The sequence below is a fragment of the Chrysochloris asiatica genome, unplaced genomic scaffold (assembly GCF_000296735.1).
Source record: "Chrysochloris asiatica unplaced genomic scaffold, ChrAsi1.0 scaffold00004, whole genome shotgun sequence".
NCBI classification, from domain to species: Eukaryota; Metazoa; Chordata; class Mammalia; order Afrosoricida; family Chrysochloridae; genus Chrysochloris; species Chrysochloris asiatica.
This window is the reverse complement of record NW_006408522.1, coordinates 11,614,284-11,637,421: the sequence shown is the minus strand read 5'-3', so window position 1 is coordinate 11,637,421 and position 23,138 is coordinate 11,614,284. Positions and strand designations below refer to the sequence as shown.

Here is a 23,138-nt window from a genome sequence, read left to right as displayed (position 1 = left end):
TGACAGACTAGGAAGGAGAAAGGGCAGACCACATCTAAAATATTAGCCACTGGAAGTTTTATGAGTAGCCTGCTAGAGTGCTGGGAAAGGCAATCCTAAAGTTAGAAGATATGCAAATTAGGACTATGGAAGAGCTGCTTTCCCAAAGTAGAGTGAACTTTAGTGAAGTGGTGGAGAAAAGCTATCAAGACCTGTATTTTTGATACGTTACAGCTGAAAATTAGAAGAAATAGCTGAAAACATCTATTAGTAATCGAAATTTGGAATGTAGGAAGTAAGAATCTAGGAAAATCAGAATTTGTCAAAATGAAATAGAATGAATAAAGTGCACCCAGAGTGAGCATTAGTGAGCTGAAATGGATGGCACTGGTCATTTTGAATCAGACAATCATATAATTTACTTTTCTGGGAATGACAAATTGAAGAGGAATGGCGTTTGATTCATCATCAAGGAAGACCAGTTAATATAACAATTTTTCAAATTTACACTCCAACCACTAGTGCCAGTGATGAAAAAATCATTTATTTATTGCAAATACCTTTTTTAAGCAACATGAAAGGTAGCTATACACATGATCCTCACCAGATGAAATACACAGGAATCCCATGGACTACATCAGTAGGAATAGACAATGGAGAATCTCAGTATCATCAGCCAAAACAATGCTCATAGGTGACTGTGGAATAGACCATCAATTACTCATCTGCAAATTTAGACTACAGCTGAAGAAAATTAAAATAAGTCAATGAGAGACATAATATGACCTTGAGTATGTGTCACTTGAATTTGAAGACCAGAGCAGATTTGATGCATTAGATACTAATGATTGAAGACCATAGGAGCTGTGGAATGACATCAAGAGCATCATACCTGAAGAAAGCAAAAGGTCATTAAAAAGACCAAAGTGTATGTTAGAAGGGACTGAAACTTGCTCTTGAGCATAGAGAAACTAAACCAATTGGAAGAAATGTGGAAGTTAAAAGAGATGAACTGAAAATTTCAAAGGGCAGCTTGAGAAGACTGATTCAAGTATTAGAATTCAATATGCAAAGATCTGGAGTTGGAAAACCAAAAGGGAAGAACATGTTCAGCATTTCTCAAGTTAAAACAACTGAAGAAAAATTTCAAGCCTGGACTTGCAGTATTAAGGCATTCTATGGGCAAAACATTGAATGTTGCAAGAAGCATGGAATGAATACGTAGAGTCACGATAGGAAAAGAAATTGTCTATGCTCAACCATTTCAAGATATAGCATAAGATCAAGAAGCATTGATATTGAAGGTAGAAATCTAAGCTACACTGAAGATATTGTTGAAAATCAAGGCTCCAGGAACTGTACTAATTAATACAAAGTAAAATGTTTTAACAAACTGATGCTGCTCTAGAGGTACTCACTCAATGATACCAAGAAATTTGGAAGATTGCTACCTGCCCAACTGATTGAAGACATCCCTATTTGTGCCCATTCCAAAGAAAGGTTACCCAACAGAATGAGAAAATCATCAAGCAGTATTATTAATATCATATGCAAGTAAAATTTTGCTGAAGAGAATTAAAAAACAGTTGAAGCAGTATGTCAACAGGGAACAGCCAGAAATTTAAGCAGAATTGATAAGAGAACATGGAACAAGGGATGTCATTGCTGGCATCAGATGGATTTTATGTAGATCATGTAAATCATAGCAAAGTATGGATAACATTGCACAGAATGGATATTCCAGAGCACTTCTTAGTGTTCATGAGGAAATTGTGCATAGACCAAGAGGCAGTTTATTCGAAGTGAACAAGGAAATACTGAATGGTTTAAAATCAGGAAAGGTTTCCAACAATGTTGTTTCCTTTCACCAGACTTGTTCCATCTGTGTGATGAGTAAGTAATCAGAGAAACTGGATTATATGAAGAACATGGTCTCAGGACTGGAGGAAGAGTCATTAACAACCTGTGACATGCAAATGATACAATCTTGCTTGCTGAAAGTCAAGAAAACGTGAAATACCTACTGATAAAAATGGAAGACTACAGCCTTCGGTATGGGTTGCACCTCAGTGTAAAGAAAACAAAAATCCTCATAATTGGACCAATAAATAACATCATTATAAACAGAGAAGAGATTGAAATTGTCAAATACTTGATTTTGTTTGGATCCACAATCAAAAATCATGGTAGCAACAGTGAATAAAATAACAATAAATTTTGCATTTGGCAAATCTGCTGCCAAAGATCTCTTTAAAGTGTTAAAGAGCAAAGATGTCAATTTGAGAACTAAGGTGCACCTGACTCATATGGTGGTATTTTCAATCATGGCATATTCATGTGAAAGTTGGACATTGAATAAGGAAGATTGCAGAAGAATCAATGCATTTGAGCTACGGTGTTGGTGAAGAATCTTGAATGTACCATAGGCTGTCATAAGAACAAACAACTCTGTATTGGAAGAAGTACAGCCAGAATGTTCCTTAGAAGCAAGGAAGGCAAAATGTTGTTGCTCATTCTTTGGATGTGTTGTCAGGAGGAATCATTCCCTGGAGGACATCATGGTTGGTCAAGTGGAGAGGAAACACAAAAGAGGAGGACCTCTAACAAGATGGATTGACCTAGTGGCAGCAAATGTGCTCAAAGACAGCAATTATGAAGACGGTGTAGGACCTGGCAGTGTTTCATCTTGTTGTGCATAGTATTGTTATGAGTTGGGACTGACTTGACAGCGTCTAACAACAGCAACAATGTGGGGAAAATATTGTACGATTATACACCAAAAGAAGATGGAAGGAATACATAGATTAACTGTATCAAAAACAAAATTAGTTGGTGTTCAACCATTTCTAGTGATAGCATAAGATCAAGAACAATGATATTGAAAGAAGAAGTGCAAGCTGCTCTGGAGGTATTGTTGTAAAACAAGACTCTAGGGAATGACAGAATACAAATGGAAATGTTTCAACAACACTACTAGAGTCACCCACTCATCTTTGCCAAGAAATTTGGAAGGCAGCTCCTTGGCCAACCAATTGAAAGAGATTCATATTTTTGTCTATTCCAAAGAAAAGTGACCCAGTAGACTGCAGAAATTACCATATAATATCTTTAGTATCCCATGCAAGTAAAATTTTGCTGAAGATAATTGAAAAATGATTATAGCAGTACATCACCAGGGTGCTGCCAGAAATTCAAGCCAGATTCAGAAAGAGGGATAGCATTGATGATGTCAGATGGTTCCTGGCTGAAAGTAGATTATACCAGAAAGATGTGCATTTGTATGTCATTGACTATGCAAAGTCATTTGACTGTGTGGATCATAAGAAATTATGGATAACTTTGAGAAAAATGGGAATCCCAGAACACTGAATTGTGTGTTCCATTTTATTTTTGAGAACTTTCTGTTTTCCTAGATTCATACTTTATAAATTCCCTATTTTGATTATTAATGGAAGTCTATGGTTATTTCATCTTATTTTGAGTGGTACTAGCAAATGAAAGTCCCAAAAGTTTTGCTTCACCTACATCATTAAGATCACTCCATTTTATGGAAGCAGCTCTTCCTCACTAGAATTTTGAGTACCTTCCAACCTTAGGGTCTCATCTTCTGACACTACATCAGACAATATTCTGGTGCTATTCATAGTGACTAACCTTTCAGAACACCTGCCTCTTTTTTCTTCCTAGTTTCTCTTAGTCTGAGAGCTCTCTGAAACCTGTCCACCATGAGTGACCCTGATAGTATTTAATATACTAGTGACATAGTTTCCAGCATCACAGCAACACACAAGCCACCACAGTATGACAGACTGACAGATGAGTGGTGGTTTATTTATTTACCTAAATTGTAGTAGCCATAAGAATAATAATGAGATCAACTCTTATTTATGCTATTTATGGAATGTTTCCATATTCCAGACACCCTACATATATTTTCTTATTTGTTAGTTTTTGCCTTTTTCCCATTATTGTATTATGTAGTTTGCCCTGGCAGCCTGGTGGGACAACCAGCACTGAACTGCAGGGTTGTTGAACAGTTCACGTTCACCAGACAATCTGTGCGAGAAAGATGAGGCTGTCTGCTCCCTTAAAGATGTACAGGCTCTGAAACCATAAGTAGTAGTTCTACTCTGTCCTAGGGAGGTTCACTATGAGTTGGAATCCACTGGATGACAATTCTTATTTTATTTTATTTTAAAGCTAATGCTTCACATCAATTGATGTCTTTGTTTAAACTCTTGCCCTTAAATTCGGACTCATACCTCCAGTTGCCTGATCTTTCTTCTCTGAGGTTTAATAGGCATATTATACTCTGGTGTGGCACTGCAAGGTAATGCACTGGACCACAAAGTCGATGAGAACTGTAAGGTCGACACTTCAAACCCATCAGCAACTCCTCCAAAACCCTACACAGGGTCATTATTGACTCCACGGCATTAAAGCACTTGCTGTGTGTACCATCTGGTCATTTCTGACTCATAGTGACCCTATGTAGAGATTCTGAGGAGTGGTTGTTAGATTTCAACATCTGACTTTTCAGTTAGCAGTCTAGTGCCTACCCTACCGCACTATACCAGGACTTCGTATTAGTATGCTTCAAGTTGAATTCTTGATTTTTGCCAACAAACCTTTTCCTTACACAGAATTCTCCATTAGAAGAAAAATTATCAAAGTAACTTAATTATTATTAGACAATAGTATCAGTAATACTATAATTGGGGAATTATTATTTTCTATAGTATAAAAATCATATCAGGATGGTTAATATATTGCAGACATTATAATTATGATATGGAGATTATTTCTAAACTAGTTGTCCTGGCATTGATTCTGACTTGTGGCTACCCGTGTGTCGCAGTAGAATGGCATTCCAGAGGGTTTCTTTCTTTTTTTATTTTTTACTGTAATTTGTATGGAAGTTTATAGAGCAAATTTATTTTCCATTTAACAATTTATTCACATTTTGTTTTGTGACATTGGTTGCAATCCCTTCAATGAAACCTTATTCTTCCCACTTCCTCCCTGGGTTACCGGATTCCATTCTTCCTTCTTTCCCACCCCTTTTTGCCTTCTGAGCTTTGTTTCTGGGCAGATACAGTCCTTTTGGTCTCCTCTAGGAGACTATACTAAGTACATCCCTCTCTGGTGTTATTATTCACTTAATAGGTTTGTGTGGATATGCTTTAGGATAAGCACTGGATTGCTCACCACAAGGGCAGAAGTCCAAATCCACCAGCTGCTCCTAGGAAACTCTATACAGGGTCACTAGAGTTGGAACCAACTTGGAAGCACTTAACAACGACAGCAATTGTTTGGCTGAAAGTTGACCAGGAGATTTTTAATGGCTGATTTTGAAGAAGTAGATCCAATCAGGCCTTGCTTTTCAGCTGTCTCTGGGTGGATTTGTACTTCCCACTTTTCTTTGGGTCAGCATTCAAGACCATAAACTGGTTTCACCACCTAGGGACACCACTATGACTATAGTACAGAAAATAGTATTGATACTACTCTTGGGTCCGGAGTCCTGGTGTGGCGCTGTGGGCTATTGCCTCAGTCAAACTGCGAAGTCATTTGAACTGCCAAGTCAGTGGTTCAAGCTCACCAGCTGCTCCTTGGAAACCCTATACAGGGTCACTATGGGTCAGAATCGACTCAACAGCACTTAACAACAACATTGGGTGCACTTCATAGAAAACTGAAACTTCAGAGAAATTAAGCAACCTTATCCAAAGTTACAGAGTTGGGAACTGAGTTTATGGAATCCAGTCTGACACGATGATTTAGTTCTTAGGCATTACTTAGCACTCTCCTCTCCCCCAAGGACAGGGTGGGTGAGTGGGTGGGGGTGGTGGGTGCAGGATCTGGAGCTGAGCCTGGGGTTGTAAGAAACAACCATAGAGACTTTTTGATAACCTACAGTAATGGGTAACTAATTAACCTGGGAAATGGCCCCACATCCTGTGTCCTGAAGAAAAAACCCTGTACGAAGTTAGGCAGTAACAATGCTGCATTTGAACTCAGCTCAGGCAATGGGTGCTTTTTTGAGTTTAGATAGGCCAGTAACCTTTTCATTTGGATTTTGACAGTTATGTGGAATTGTATTAGCTTCACAATGACTTTATCTAGGCTTTTGCTCTCAAATGAACCCAAATTTCCGTCCCTCAGGTGAGGGGGAGGGGAGAAGGGCATGGACAAAGCAGGAAGCAAAAGTCAGATGTACTCTGGGAACTGCTGCAGCTGGGGACATGCCAAAAGGAGTGGGTTTTCCTCTCTGTGAGGCTTTTGGGCTCCCTGAGTTTGACTGGAAGGACTAGATGGACAAGCAGGCTGAAGATCAATCTGCAGTCAACACAAGCATCTCCTATACAGAACACCAGAGTTCTCAGATGGAAGCTGTGCAAAATAACATTTTCACAATAGTAAATTTGTGGATGAACTCATAAACTTTATTTTATAATTCCAGAACAACATATGGTTTGAAAATCAGATAAGAGTTTCCAAGTGTGGTACAGGTAGAAAAACTTTTGTAATGATTGGTTAGCTTCTTGATGGTCTTTTAGGTGACTTTGAGTGGATTCCAAGTCATGAGGACCCCAGACCACAGCAGGAAACACTGCCCAGTCCTGTGTTAGCCTCACAATCAATCGTTGATCATTTAAGCCCATTGTTGTAGCCACTGTTGGTCTGTCTTGTAGAGGATCTTCCTTGGTTAACTTAGGTTTCCTTTCCCCAGAAAGCCAATCACATTTTTTGATATTTATTGCTTAAGTGGACTGCATACAGCCATACCTTGCTTTATTGTGCTTCAAAGATACTGTATTAATTAATTAATTTTTTTTTTTTACAAATTGAAGGTTTTTGGCTACCATAAATCCAACAAGTCTACTGGCAACATTTTTCCAACCATGTGTGCTCACTTCCTGCGTCTGTGTTATGGTGAAAATATGGCTCCATCCAGCCCTCAGCACAGCGCTTTCTGTTCATATGGGTCCAACAACTCATGTCATGAGCCACACAAAACTCAGACACCAAAGTCAGAGTTATAGGGTTTATTAAGGAAGTTAGCAGGTTACAATTGGGGGTCAGAATCACTCAGGGCACAATTGTTCCAGTCACCTGCCGAGAAGTGTCAACAGAACGTACCACTCCACCCTAAGCCTCAGCCTGAAGGCACTCAGCTTGAGTGAGTCAGCAAATCTAGCTCCCTCTTACTTACTTAAGTAAGTGCCTGAAGGCACCCCACTCTACAAGTAAGCTTCCTACCCAAAGCCATCCAGCTTTAGTTGCTCCGTTCTGGAAAGTCCACGATTCTGTTTCATGCTCTGGTTTTGGGTTCTGCTGCTGCTTCTTCTCTGGTGTCACAGCTTTCTATCCCTGGGTTTGGGAAGCTCAATGTGCAGGCACCTCTGGGTCCAAAGGACACACACTCCACTCCTAACTCATCTTTTTCTATGGTAGTGAGGTTCCCACTTCTGAGATGGCTCATTTTAGACCCACGCTAGAGTTGCAAGTTTTTACAATTACAACGAACTCGGCTAACATCCACAGCTGAGTCATATCATTCTATCCGTATCTTCTCCCACCTTCTTGTCCCAAGATCCAGCACGGCAGAAGCGTTGTTTGATGGAAGTTACAGACTATGGCTGGAGTCCTGGTGTGGTGCTGTGGGTTAATGCGCAAGACTGCAAAGCCATTTGAACTGCAAGGTAGGCAGTTCAAGCTCACCAGCTGCTCCTTGGAAACCCTATACTGGATCACTATGGGTCGGAACTGACACGACAGCACTTCACAACAACAACAATACAGACTGTGGCTAGAAGAGACATTAGATAACTCACTACCCCACAGTCACATCTTCGTAATTCTCACACTATTTCAAACTTGTTCATATGCACACATAGTAGTGTAAACATAACATGTACATTACATGTACTAGAAATCCCAAAACTTTATGTGACTCCCTTTACTCTGATATTTCCTTTTTTGTTATGGTCTGGAACAGAACCCCCAGTATATAAAATCCTATAAGGTTCTTGTTTTTTGTTTTAAAGGAAAATAAGCTCTCTTTTTGTGTGGCTCTGCGGATTAATGGTCTGGACTGCAAGGCTGGTTTGAATCACAAGGTCAACGGTTCAGGCTCACAGCCACTCCTCAGAAACCCTGTCCAGGGTCACTATGAGTTGAATCGACTCAAAGGTGCTTAACAACAACAACAATGAATTCTTTTAGAGACCTCTAACCCAGACTTTTGCAGCATTGGACCACAGGCGGGATACAGGGAGAAGAAGGGTGGGGGTGGAGGGACTGTGGGGCCGGCCTGTTCAGGGAGTGGCACTGCTGGCCATGATGGGCATGCTGCTTTGCCTCCTCCCTTGCTTCCTCTTGCTCCACAGGCCCCTTCCTGAAACCTCTGTCTACAGCTCCAGCAGCATCCGCAGAGCAGCCGCTGGAGGGTCAACTGGAAGGGGCCCCCATCATGTTGAATATGGTGTTTCCATGACATCCAAATCACATGAAGTCCTATTTCACAAAATGTATCTTGGATGCTACCAAACCTACCAAACCAGTGCCTTCAAATTGATTCTAACTGCTAGGACAGAGTAGAACTAGTCCAGAGGATTCGTGAGATGGTAAAGCTTCACAGAAGCAGAGTGGCTGGAGCTTCAAACGGCCCACTTCTCACAGTCCACTGTGCCACCAGGAATCCTTGGTTAACCACCCACCATACCTATAGTTGACTTGCATCTTCGCTCCTGGGCTAGCTAGGCGTTGGCATGAAATGGAACTTTTGGTTTCAGTGTGCTGTTTCTGGTGGGATTCAGTACAAGTGACTCAATTTTGGGGCTCTTTTGCGTTCTTTAAGGAGCTGTGGTACTGCAGTGGTTAAAGCACCCTGCTGCTAATGGAAACGCAGTTCCAGACCACTGGCCACTCCTCCGGAGACCAATATGGTGGTTTACTTCCATAAAGATTTACAGCCCTGGAAACCCTAAGGGAGTTCTACTCTGTCTTTAAGGATTACTTTAAGTAAAAGTGGATTTGACAGAAGTGGATGGGTTAGGTAGGTCATTAAAACATTAATGTTATTGCTGTTGTTAGGTGCCGTTGAGTCAGTTCTGACCCATAGCCACCCTGTATAGGATTTCTGAGGCTGTGAATCTTTATGGGAGCAGAATCCTCATCTTTCTCCCAAGGAACAGCTGGTGGGTTTGAACTGCCAACATTGTGGTTAGCAGTCCAGTGTTTATCCTACAGCACTACACCAGGACTCCAATTTTTGTATAACCCTTTACATTGTAAAGCATTTTCAAGCAACATCTCATTTAGTTCACTTAACCACCTTATCACTTAACCAAAACAATGACTCCTCTTCTTATTTAGGGAAGTGGAAAGTAAGATGAAAGAATGTTGGTAACTGGTAACCTCTACGTCTTTGCTTTCCCTGATTTATCGTTGGAATGGCCCCTAAGCCCTCTTCTATGTATTAAATCGTTGTCACACATTTATCAGGATATGCCCTAAACTTTAGATTTCTGTTTATAGATGAAAATAACTCTTTCTTTCCTGACTTTATTTTTTACTCAGAAGGAAGCCCTGGTGGTGCTGTGGGTTCAGCACTGGGCTGCTAACCCTAAGGTTGTCAGTTTGAACCTACCAGATGCTTTGTGGGGGAAGATGCAGCAGTCTATTTCCATGAAGACTGTTGTTGTTGTTAAGTTCCACTGAGTTGGTTCCAACTCATAACAACACTGTATAGGGTGTCCGAGGAGCAGTTGATAAGTTTGGAATGCTGACCTTTTGGTTAGGTAATGCTTACCCTACAATGCCACACCAGGACTCTCGATAAAGATGACAACATTGGAAACTCTTTGGGGAGCTTCTACTGCGCCCTACAGGGTCACTGTGACTCAGAATCAGTTGTATGGTGATGGGTTTGCTTATTGGTCTAGGACTCAAAATGTGAACCGTGGAATTTAGCACATTATGACCCTTGTCTTTCACTTTAGCACAAGGATTTCTTATTATTATTATTTTGTACATTCTTTTTTTGTTAAATCTCTTCTCAGAAAGACAGGAAGTCCTCAAGGATCGGGATCCTATGACAGAGAGACAATTTAGATCTCATTACCTCAATCCACGCTTCTCCTTCACACTCCCTAGCCCAAGCTGGACTCAGAGTAAATGCCTAGTGAACATCTGACTGTGTCATAGAATTCACCTGAAATGATGGCCTAGAAAATCTATGGCAGGATACAATCGAGCATCATTCCTCATGGACTGCCATCTAAGAAGCCGGACAAATGTGTTCCTGCTGGGAAATTGACAAGCAAAAAGGCAAACACAAACAAAACACACACTGCTTATACACTACTTATACGCACCTCCTAGAGCAGATGAAGGAGTCCCCATCACACGCCTGTAAATTTGTGTGAGTAGGACATGCATTTAGTCACAGTGTCCCCGAGTCATGCCACTGTGACCATGGTAGGTAGGTAGAGACATCTTTCTGTGGCTTTATGGCGCTTTGATAATCTTCTACAGCGGTGAGAATTAGTTACAACGTCTAACATAATTAAACAACTCTTAACTGAGGGATGCTGAGTAGCTACAGATATGTTTGGAGTCTCTGCTAAATTAGGACAGCTGAGTTTAATGAAAAAATAAACAGATGCATAATGTTGTATGTTGAATATCAGCCCAGGGCGAATGTTCTCTTTTTATTTCTTCATTTTGATCACATTTCCTTCTGGTGCTCCATGTTGCTGCTGTTGTTAAGTGTCTTTGAGTCAGTTCCAACCCATAGCGACTCTGTATAGGGTTTCCGAGGAGCAGCTGGTGAGCTTGAACTACCAACCCTGTGGTTCAAATCAACTTTGCAGTCTAGCACATTAAACCCCAGTGCCACACCAGGACTTCATAGGACTCATGAACTAATCAATTAGATTAGTTAAGTGCCATTGTTAAGTGCCATTAAATCTGTTCCAACTCATGGAAATCCTATTTAGGGTTTCCAAGGAATGACTGGTGGGTTTGAACTACTGGCCTTGTGGTAGCAGTCCAGTGCTTATCCTATAGCACCAAACCAGGACCCCAGTATAAATTCCAAATAGAATAGCATTATTTGGGGCTCTTAACAGCACAAAAATCTAGTCTGTCCATGAGCTGAGCCCCTAATACAAGACTCTTTAGTGTCTCATTCAGTGAAGGACCCAGATTCCCAAAGATTTGAACTCTGCCAATGTTCCCTGGTGTTCAATTCTCTTAGCCAATAAGCACAGGCATCCATTGGGCATCTTGTTAAAATGCTGGTTCTGGCCCAGGTTCTGCATTCCTCACACAAGGAGAGTACAGACCCCATTTTGGGTAGGAATGCTCCAGGCCGAACCGGGACTAGGGGGAAAGGCAGAATCCAGGCCCCTGAGAGCTTGGCCTAAGATTCCTTTGTGAAAGCAGATGTGGTCTCCTTCACGCTATGCCGGAAAATCCTTCAGTTATCAGGGCAGGACAAACTGGGGAAGACCTGAGTTTCTGGGGGCAAATGGGCTTCTTTTTCTTAAGCTATCATAGTTGGGCTGCTAACCTCAAGGTCAGCAGTTTGAAGCTACCAGCATTTCAGTGGGAAAAAGATGAGACTTTCTGCTCCCATAAAGATTTACATTCTTGGAAAACCTTTACAGAATTGTTAGGAGTAGGAACCGAATCCACCGCATATCACCACCACCATCATAGGTTTTTTGTTTGTTTGCTTTGAAAAGCCTTGTGTTAGTTGCTTTTAAGTGCCATTGAGGAGTTGGTTCTGACTCATAGTGACCCTTTATAGGGTTTTCATGGAGCTGCTGGTGGGTTTGAACTGCTGACCTTGCAGTTAGCTGTCTAATGCTTATCAGGCAGTACCACACGAGGTTACAAATTGGGCTGTTAACTGTGAGGTCAGCAGTTTTAACCCACCAGCTGATTCATGGGATTAAGATGAGGTTGTCAGCTCCCATAAAGATTTACAGTCTCTGAAGTCTGCCTCATAGGGTTCCTAAGGGTTGGAATCCAGGCAACAGTAGAAGGTTATAGGAAAACATCTAGTAGCTGGGAGCTCTCCCTGGTGCTACTGCAGACCTTTCCCAAGCCTGCTTTCCTCTCATGATCCTCTCCTGAATTGCTGCTCTTTCTGTCTGAAATGTCCATTTCAAACCCTTGTGTTCTATTTGAGATTCTGCAAACTGACTATGCCTTGTATCTGAAGTCCTTGATCCTGTCTGAGGTAGAATGTGGAGGTCATGAAGCTGTCCTTAGGGACAGCTTTTCTAAATCAATAAACTCTTATTATTCATTTATAATCCCATTAGAGCCTAGGAAACCCTAGGCAGTTCACCACTATGCTGTCACTTGGGATCATAAGGATTGAAAATCGATTCAGTGGCACCCACCAACAAAAGACATGGGATTGAGAGAGTTTGAAAGGGACCCAGGGCCATGTAGAAAGGAATTTTGTTCTCTCTCTGGGTAGACTTTGATTCAGAGGAACAAGAATTGTCGAGGAGGAAGGAAGGGGTTCAGTGCCCTCATTTTCTCTCAGCCTTGGCAGGAAGACCTCTGACTTTGCCCCCAGAGAAAGACATCTTCAGGAGGAAGTTACCCAGAGGCAGAAGAGTAGGGTCCCAAGAGAGAGAGCCTATTGCATTGGACCCAGGTCTAGTATGCGCATGCACATTTTAATCTTTTCATGGCCATCAACACAGGTGTGTGGGGAAGGGAATGAAAAGGACGTGGCCCTTTTATTGAAGGATCCCTGGTGGTGTAGTGAGTTAAGCATGACCAAAAGGTTGGTGGCTCGAAACCAAGGGAAAAAAAAGTTGGTGGTTTGCTCCAAGGAGAAAAGTTGTGTCAGTCTGGTGCTGAAATGATTATAGTTTTGGAAGCCCTTGGAAAAGAAAACAGTTCTTTTCTGTCCTATAGTATCATGAGCCAGGACCCGCTCCATGGTGGTAGGTTTACCTTTTTATTGTAGTCTTCCTCACCTACCTTTTCAGGGAGGAGCTTCCTTCTTGGTTGGGGTGGGCTGACTTGGCTTCCAGTTAGTCCTTTCAATGACAATTTTAAAATTAGAATTTTAGGCCTTAGTTTTGTTCTCTGTATATTATTTTCTCTGGTAGTGTAGTGGTTATGAATCAGGCTGCGAACCTTAAGGTCAGCAGTTCGAAACTACCAGCTGTTCTGCGGGAGAAAGATAAGGCTTTCAGCTCCCATAAAGACTTACAGCCTCAGAAACCCTGTACAGGGTCGCTATGAGTCGGTTCCGACTCCACGGCACATAACCACCACCACCATGCCTGAATTAAGAATAGAAAACTCACTATTGCACATGTTTTAACAAGTTAGAGAGGAGAAAGATATCGAGACCCACCCCCACACCTTGATTCTCCACTTGCAATCTGATAGAACCTGATGCCCTGTCCTCAGAAGTCCAGAAAACAAACAAGTTCCCTCCAGTTTTCCTGAAGAACAGAGATATAATACCTTCCTTCTTGATTAACCCAGTGCTCACCTATGAAGTGTAAGTTGAGACTTGAGCTAATAAAGTTTTCCCAAAACAAATTCTAGTTTCTAGTAAAATAAAAGATACTGTAGGATAGTTTTGTTTTTATGAAATGTATAGAAAAAGGAAATGGAGAGAGAGAGAAGGCAGATCAGTGGTTGCCTAAGATTGAATTTTTGTTGTTGTTGTTGATAAGTGCCATTAAATTGGTTCTGACTCATAGCAACCCTCTATAAGGTTTCTGAGTAACAGCTGGTGGGTTTAAAACACCAACTTTTTGCTAGCAGTCCAGTGCTTATTGTACAGTGCCACACCAGGAGTCCAGGGCTGGGGTCAGAGTGGTGACTAGCAAATAGGAATGGGAGGAATGAAATGTGCTAAAGCTAAATTGTGGTGATGGCTATAGAGCTTAGTGAACTTGCAGGGGTGGATTTGATGGTACATAAAGTATGCCTTAATGAAGCTTTTTAAAGAAAAAGATAAGATAAGCAATTAATTTAAAATGAAACATTCTATAACATAATGGTTAGTGCCTATAACAGAGTCTTGACTCGAGCACTTACTGAGATACAATCAAACAATAAGTAATAGACTAGAATAAGATGTTTACAGCATCTAATATCAATTAGAAATCCATGTCGAGAATATGCAAGGGACTCCTAAAACCCAACCACAACTAAAAGAAGACAAGCAACCCAACAGAAATATGAACAGATCGATAGATTATTTTCAGAAAGGAAAACCTTAATGGTTATTAAGTCTATACAGACATGGTCAGCTTCTTTACTAAATAAAAAATGCAAAATAAAGTAATAAAATGTCTGAAAACAGTAAACTAGAAAATGGGATAGAACTTTACACCCAACCTTTTAGCAAAACTTATAACATTGAATAGTATCAAGTGCTGAAATGTTCAGCATATAGAGTTCTGTTTTGGTGAGAGAGGATAAGAACTGGACTGCTAACCACAGATTGGAAGGTCAAAGCTACCTGTTCCTTGGAAACCCTATGCAGGGTCACTATGAGTCAGACCTGACTTGATGGCCCTTAACAACAACAACATTCAGGCTGTGGGGAAATGCAGTCCTCTGGCTCTGCTAGAGGAAGCAGTCCATTCCATTCATATTTCAAATATTCCTGTCGGAGCTCACACTCTTCTTCCTATGCCCCTGCCTGACATCACTGGGCACTCATCTATCTGCAAGTGTCCCAGAAATAAGCAGAAACCCACTCTAGTTATGCAAGGAACTGTGGTGGAACCCCTCCAAATGCTGTGTCCAGTCTCAGTGTTCAGTCTTGCAGTGATGATGGACTTTGCACTCATGGACTTGCTTAATTTTTTTAGCTTCAATATGAACTGGTATGTGAGCAATTGATGGTCAATTCCACAGTTGGTCTCTGACCTTTTCCTTTATCAATGAACTTTTAATGTGACTTGGATGAAAGTTTACTGAACAAATTGGTTTTCTCCTCAACAATTCATATACGTTTTGTTTGGTGACATTGATTATAATCCCCACAATGTGACAACACTCTTTCTGCTTCCTCCCTGTTTACTATTTCCATTTGTTCTGCCTTTCTATCGCTTCCTAACTTCTGAGTTTTAGCCCTGAGCAAATGCTGCTCTTTTGATCTTGTATGGTTGCTTGTTCTAAAGAGTAAGTACCTCTTTGGTGTTATTGTTGACGTTATAGGCTTTGTCTATCTTCTGCCTGAAAGTTGAACCACAGAGATGAGTTCAGTTTAAGGCCTAAATGATGTCTAAGGATCATAGTCTTGAGGGTTCCCTGGTTTTGATCATGCCAGTAAGACTGGTTTTTAAAAAGCATTATTATTTTGAGTTTTGTTCCACGTTTTTCTCCCACTTTATCTAGGACATCCTATTGCATTGCAATCCCTTTCAGAGCCGTTGGCAGTGGTAGCTGGGCACCATCTAGTTAGTTCTTCTGGTCTCAGGGTCATAGAGACTGGGGTTTGCGTGGTCCATTAGTCCATTGGACTAACTGATTCCAATTAGTCTTTGCTTTTCTTCACTCTTCCTTGCTCTGGAAAGGGAGAGACCATTAATTTGACCTTACCTGGCTCCATGTACACTTTATTCTATTTATGGATAAATTTGCAGCACATGTAAATACATATGTCGAAATATCCCTTGTCCACCCTGGTCTTGTACTGATTGATGATATTGAGCACTTCATTGTCTCTTTCCACAGATGTAGTTGATTTGGTTTCTGTGTGTTCCACCCGGTAAGCTCCACGTGAATACTCACTGTTTATTTTGTTGAAAAAGGGAATTTGCAATGAGTAAGTTGCTGGTCTCGCAAATTTCTAGTTAAGAATTTTATAACTGCAAGCTTGCTGGATTCAATACATGGCAGAATCTCTTCAGAAGCAACAAAATTATCTTTAACATTGCTCTTAGTCAGTATTCAGTAAGTATGTATCCAACACCTGCTGAGTGCAAGACACCTGCTGTGTGTCTGGACCTCATTTTTTTTCTGAAGATATGGTGGTTAAGGTTGTGTGTCAACTTGGTTGGGCCAAGATTCTCAACTGTTTGCCAGTTAAATGTGATCATCTTCCCTGATGAGGTCTGCCATATATGAGTAGCCAATCAGTGGAAAGGAAGTTTCCTTGGGGGTGGGACCTGCTTGTAACTATAAGTAAGTTCCAGGACAGCTCTCTGGTTTCATGCTCCTTCTGGATCCTGCCTCCGGCTTCTTCTCATCAGACCTCTGGTTCTCTAGACTTGAGCCATTGCCCTGCCATATTACCTGCTGATTTTGGATTCTCCAGCCTCAACAACCTAGGAGTCAGTGGCCCATCTTTTGATGTTGGTCCATTAACCCCTTCAGTTATATGAATTAGGAGAAACCTCTAGCCTGACATTGGACCCACACAGCCTTGGTTTTTGTGAGCAGAGAGGTCATTAAAGGGACCCATTCCCTCGAAACCTAGAGCTACCACTTTGGGTCTCCCTGAGATGTGAGCAGGCCCATCCTGCCAAACACAGACCAAGCTTCTTTTTGGAGCAGATTGATTCGTCAGCTGGAACCTACCCAGCCGTATGGACTGGCTAGCCAGAGCCTGCTGCAGGATGAAGCCTCAGCCTTCTGCGCTCTGGAGTGGCTGCCCACACCCCTCTTTCTGTCACGGTTAAGAGGAGCTGTTACAGGGAGACACAGCTAGACACTGAAGGCCATAGTACAGGCCTGAGCCTTTCCCTGCCTCCCCCTGGGGCATCTGATGAAAGCTCAGGAGACTCACCAGGACATCTCAAAGGCTGCACTGAACGGGCTCAAATTCTGGCTTGTCCAGAGCATCACCCCGGGTGATGGAAACTGAAAGTACCCGATGTTCGGGTTGATACCCATTCCAACATCTGGAAATTAGGCTCCAAGGTCCTACCAGGAGACTCAGAGAGTTCATTAGAAGAGCCAAAAGCCACCCAGCCCAGGACTGAGAAGCCAAAGGTGGACAATTCCAGGGCTGGGGAGAAGCAGCCCTTGACTCCGTAGAGGTGCTCACAGACCTGTGCTTCCAGGAAGCTGCCCTGAATGAATTGCTCCCCTTCCTCATTAAGAGGGTTGAGCAGAGAAAAGGTCTGCTGTGCCTGTGTTGGAGGAGGCTAGAGTTGGCTGATATGCTATTCCAAACTCAGATGATGAAGATGCTGAAAAGAGTGCAGCTGTCTAGGAAGTGGGAATGAATTGCTCCTGGACCTTGTTCACCCTGGCCTGGTTTACTTCTTACCTGGACCCGATGGTTACTCTGTACAAACTCTCTCTCCAAAATCATCGTAGATGCTTGGAGATCCTGGCTAGTAGACATAGAGGAAGATCACCTTACCTAGTTCACCTCCAAGCGGCTCTCAGGCTGCACCAGAAGCAGCACCTCCACCTGAACTCTTGTCCTCTTTTTCAAGGACCACCTGAACCAAATGCTCAGGTGTCTGAAGAGACACTCAGGATAATTAGTAACTTGTTTTCAGAATCTGACTTGGCATACTCATTCTTGTGCCTGAGCACCAGGCACCTAAATTCACTGATCTGAGTGATATCACCATGACTGGTTTAAACCTCAAATCTCTCCAAGTTCTGCTAGAAAGAGCCTTGGCCACCCTCCACATCAAAGAACTTGCATGGGTTTGAGGTCACGGACCCCCAGCTTAGCACCGTCTTGCCCTGGACACTTGCTCCTGGCTCCTTGTCTTCCGTTTCTGTGGAAAGCCATTCTCTGTGGCTGTCCTGGAGATCCTGGTGAGGCACACACCCTGATGGGGGAGATCACACACCTGGAGCTTCCTTTCCCTCTCAAGTGTTATGAAACCACACAAAGTCATCTGTGCCTGGGATGACTGGACCAACTGAGGCTGATACAGCAGGAGTTCAGGCAGCCATACATGATGACCCCTCTGGAGGATACGATGCAATTCTCCTTGTCTTTGAGCACTGAAGGACTTATCCTAACTTTTCTGATGTGGTGTCCATCTTAACCTCTGTCTGTAGCTATTAATTTGTGAGTACATTGTGAGTAGGTGGGATTAGGGTGGGATGCGTCTTAAGTCACCAAGCTTTCTCAAGTTCTAAACTGCCAGAGAAGGAATTCTTATTTGTGAAATCCAAGCACCCATGGTCTCCCTGTTATATAGCTGCACAGAACAAATACCACGACTCTGAAATGGATTTCAACTCACAGAAACACTACAGGACAGAGTAGAACTTGTCTATAGGACTCCTTAGACGATAAATCTTTACTGGAGTAAACACCATCATCTTTCTCCTGTGGAATGATAGGTGGGTTTCAATTGCTGACCTTGCGATTAACAGTTCAATGCTTAACCCACCATACCACCATGGCTCCTTAATTGAGACAGAAAATGTGGCCAAAATAAACTTTGTTATTTTCCTAGTCAAGAACATAAGACTCAAGCAGATATGATAGACAGATAAATAATAGATTATGGATGAATACTGAGATGTTTGTTGATTTAGAAAAATCTGTCCCTAAAGACAGTTTCATGAACTCCATATTCTACCTCAGTCAGAACAAAGGGCTTCAGATACCAAGTAGAGTTGGGAAGCAGAATCGCAAGCAAGGCACGAGTTAGAAGCAGGGTTTGAAATAGACATTTCAGGCAAAAAGAACAGAAATTCTGAATAGGATCTTGCGAGGAAAACTAACTTGAAAAAGGTCTTCAGCAGCACCAGGGAGAGCTCCCAACTGCTAGATTTTCCCTAGTGTATCCCACTCTGGTAGCGTAGTGGTTACGACTCGGGCTGCGAAACTTAAGGTCAGCGGTTCGAAACTACCAGCCGCTCCGCGGGAGAAAGATAAGGCTTTCTACTCCCGTAAAGATTTACACCCTCGGGAACCCTGTACAGGGTCGCTATGGGTCGGAACTGACTCGACGGCACTTAACAACAACAACAACAACATCCCACTGCCATGGAGTGAATTCTGACTCATAGCAAACTTACAGGACAGAATACATTGCCCATTTGGATTTCAGAGACTGTACCTGGGTTTTTTAAGGGAGGTTGTGTATTTATGGAGTAGACAGCCCCATCTTTATCCAGAAGAATGACTGGTGGCTTTGAACTGCTGACCTTATGATTATCATCCCAACACATAACCCACTACATACACTACCAGGGTTCCTTTTTCTTACTATAGTGTAAGAAAAAGTGGTCCATCTTCCCCCAGAAACTTAGGTCTTCTCTAGTTTGTCCAGCCCTTAAATCACAGTATCTAGCACTGAAGCATTTTCTGACATGGCATGATGGAGACCACATCTGCTTTCACAAAGGACTCTTCCACCAAGCTCTTAGAGAACCTGGATTCTGCTTTTCCACTGAGCTTCAATTCTGCCTGAAATATTTCTTGCCAAAGTGTGGTCTGCAGCCCAGAAGAACTAGTATCATGGCTTGTGTGAGGAATGAGAATCTGGGCCACACCTCAGATTCATGAAACTAGAATCTATATTTTAACAAGATATCCACTAATGCCTATGCTTATTGGATGAAATCATTGAACCACATCTAAACTTGGTAGAGCTCAAATCTGCAAGAGTCTTGGCTTCTTGATTGGATGAGAAACTAAAGGATTCTAGCATTAGGGGCCCAGTTCTTTGACATCATCTGGATTTTTGTGTTATTAAGATTCCCATCTTGTCTTTAGGAATTTATAAGCAACATCACTTTGATTATTTATGAATTCTGGTGTGGCGCCGTAGGATAAGCACTGGTACTGCTAACTGAAAGGTTGACTGTTCAAACTCACCAGTAACTCCTTAGAAACCTATACAGGGTCGTTAGGAGTTGGGACTGAATTAAAGGCACATAACAACAACAACAACAACAATTAATAGCACAGTCAGCAGTTCAAACTCATCAACAGGGTCCCTATGAATCAGAACCAACTTGACAGCATGTAACAACAGCAACATGGAGCACCAGAAGGAAATGTGATCAGAATGAAGAAATAAAAAGGGAACATTCTTTCTGGGCTGATATTCAGCATACAACATTATGCATCTGTTTATTTTTTTCCATTAAACTCAGCTGTCCTAATTTACCAGAGACTCCAAACATATCTGTAGCTACTTAGCATCCCTCAGTTAAGAGTTGTTTAATTTTATTAGACATTGTAACTAATTCTCACCGCTGTGGAGAATTATCAAAGTGCCATAAAGCCACAGAAAGATGTCTCTACCTACCTACCCATGGTCACAGTGTCATGACTCGGGTACACTGTGGGATTCTCATGATGTCCTAGTCACACAAATTTACAGGGGTGTGATGGGGTCTCCTTCATCAGCTCTGGGACGTGTGTATAAGTGGTGTATGGGTCACGCTTCCCAGTGGTTTAGCAGTTAAGATGTCATAATCACTTCCATAATGATATCAAATTGATGTAATAACTGCATGATTTGATCCGATATGATCAGCCCTCAACTGATTAATTATCCTCTGTGTTGTAAATCCTCACTTCTATGATGTTAAGGAGAGCAGATGCAATCCACAGGATGAAGTTGTACTTCGAGTCAATCATTTTTGAGAGAATAAACAATCAAGGAGACACACTCCTTGTTGTTAAGTGTCCTAGAGTTCTGACTCATAGCAACCCTATGCACAACTGAATGAAACACTGCCCAGTCTTGCACTATCTTCACAAACCTTGCTATGTTTGAGCCTATTGCTGCTGTCACAGTGCCAATCCATCTTGTTAGAGGTCTTCCTCTTTTTTGCTGATCCTCAATTTTACCAAACATGATGGTCTTCTCCAGAGATTGGTCCCTCCTGATAGTATGTCCAAAGTATGGTAGATGAAGTCTCACTGTGAGAAATAGCTGTTGGGGTGGTCCATCTTCAGAATCAAGGATATCTTGGGGGTAGCAGATTGGCATGACAAAAGGGAACTATGAGAAGAGGAAGAGACTAGTTTGACCTACTGTTGTTGTTGTTGTTGTATGTGCTGTGGAGTCGGTTCCGACTCATAGTGACCCTGGACAGGGTTTCCGAGCCTGTAAATCTTTACGGGAGCAGAAAGCCTCATCTTTCTCCCGCGGAACAGCTGGTAGTTCCGAACTACTGACCCTGAGGTTCGCAACCCAATTCGTAACCACTACGCTACCAGAGCTCCTTAGTTTGACCTACTAGACTCTTTAAAATAAGAATACACCCATCAAGGAAGTAGGGAAGTTCTTGGGGAGGGAGTGAAAATAACTTTAAATGAAAATGCTCCCTGTAGGGACTAATAGACACCATTTGGGAAACATTGTAAACTCCAAAGTACCCAGTAAAGGGGAAATGGAGGAGGAGCTTTTTCCAAGTTAGGTTAATAAAACTCTTTGTTGAATGGCCAGGCTGTGCTTCTGCCAGTGTCTACGGGGCTGGGTGCCCAATTTTGCAAAATTGAATAAAGAAAACCTCACTCTCGCTAAAATGAGTACAGATTGGATTACTTGAGCATTTGTCAGTATAGACAACTTTTCTCACATCACCATCCTGACTTCTAAAGAGCATTCTGGCTGCACTCTGTCCAACACAGATTTGTTGATTTGTTCTACAGACAGTCCATGGTACTTTTCTTACTCTTCTACAACATCATAATTTAAGTGCATTGATTCTTAGGCAGTCTTCTTTATTTATTGTCTAATGTTCACATGCATATGAGGTTATTGAAAATACCATGACTTGGGTCAGGTGCACTTTACTCCTCAAACTGACATCTTTGTTCGTCAACACTTTAAAGAGGTCTTATACAGCAGATTTGCCTAGTGCGTGTGTCATTTGCTTTCTTGACTGCTGCTTCCATGAATATTGATAGTGGATCCAAGCAAAATGAAGTCTTTCACAACTTGAGTCTTTTCTCCATTTATCATAATGTTAGTTATTGGTCCAGCAATGAGGACTTGTTTCTTTATATTGTGATCTGTAGAATTTTCATTGACTGATTTTTAGATGTACAACACCAGGTCTTTATTCCTAATCCATCTGATTCTGGCAGCTTCACTGAAACCTGTTCAGCATCATAACAGCACACAGGCAGGTGGTGGCTGGTCATGAAGTACATGGGCTAGGAGTGGAACCTAGTTCTCCCACTTGCATGGTGAGATTTCTACCACTGAACCACCAATGTCCCCCAACCCAAGACTTGTTGTTAAGTGCCATTGAGTTGGTTCTGATGCATAGCAACACTGCATTGGGTTTTCGAGTAGCAGCTAGTAAGTTTTAACTGCTAATCTTGTGGTTTGAGTCCAGTGCCTAAAGTGCCACACAAGGAGTCCATGCTACCAGGTATGAAAAAGGAACCAGAGCAAGACAAGATATTATTTTTATTTCTCAACTTTTTATTGTGAATTGAGTGAAGGTTTACAGAGCAGATCATCAGTTTTACATTCAACAAATCATACACTTTGCTTCATTAAAGGGTTCAAATCCCCTCCGTGTACAGTTAACAGTGTTTACCCCTATTTACTTCCTTCCTGGGTCTTCTGCTTCCTTCATCTCATCTTTCCTCTGCTAACCTCCCTCATGTTGTATATTGCCTGCCCTGTCATCCATGTTAACATGTGTCTACCCTCTAGCCTGTGAATAATTTTCCCTTCCCACCCCACTACACCATAATCATCATAGATTGTTTCTTTTTTTCTTTTTTTCTCATCAGTATAGAAATTTATTTGAATTCAAAATAATATGGTTATATTTAGAATGTAATAATCATCTAAAATAAATATTATCATTGGCTCTGGTCCAGGTGTAAAGAAGTCATTCTTTTAAAGACCAAAAATATGTAGTGAGAATGTATAAGGAAGCAAAAATATTTTAAAAAGCAAATAGATCTACTGAGTACTGGGAATTGTAACAAGAGGGATACACACTCTAAGATATTGTAACTGAGTCCAAATTATAATAGTTGGAGCAACATGTTCTCCTGCTTTATCAACTCCCAGGAAAACGACTCAGCTACCTCGGTAATGTCAGAATACCAGCACCTGGGTAACAGGACAGACCTCCGGAGACATGCAAGGAGCAATTCACTACGCTTCCTTATTCTAACATCTCTCCTAACACCAATTTATTTTCTCGCCTTTAAGATGGATTTCATTGAGTTGAAAAACATA

General features: G+C 41.7%; 1 pseudogene; it reads left to right on the top strand.

The window, feature by feature from the left end:
- The first annotated feature begins 17,272 nt into the window (after positions 1-17,272).
- Positions 17,273-17,867, top strand: LOC102837121 (annotated as a pseudogene).
- The last annotated feature ends 5,271 nt before the right edge of the window (positions 17,868-23,138 follow it).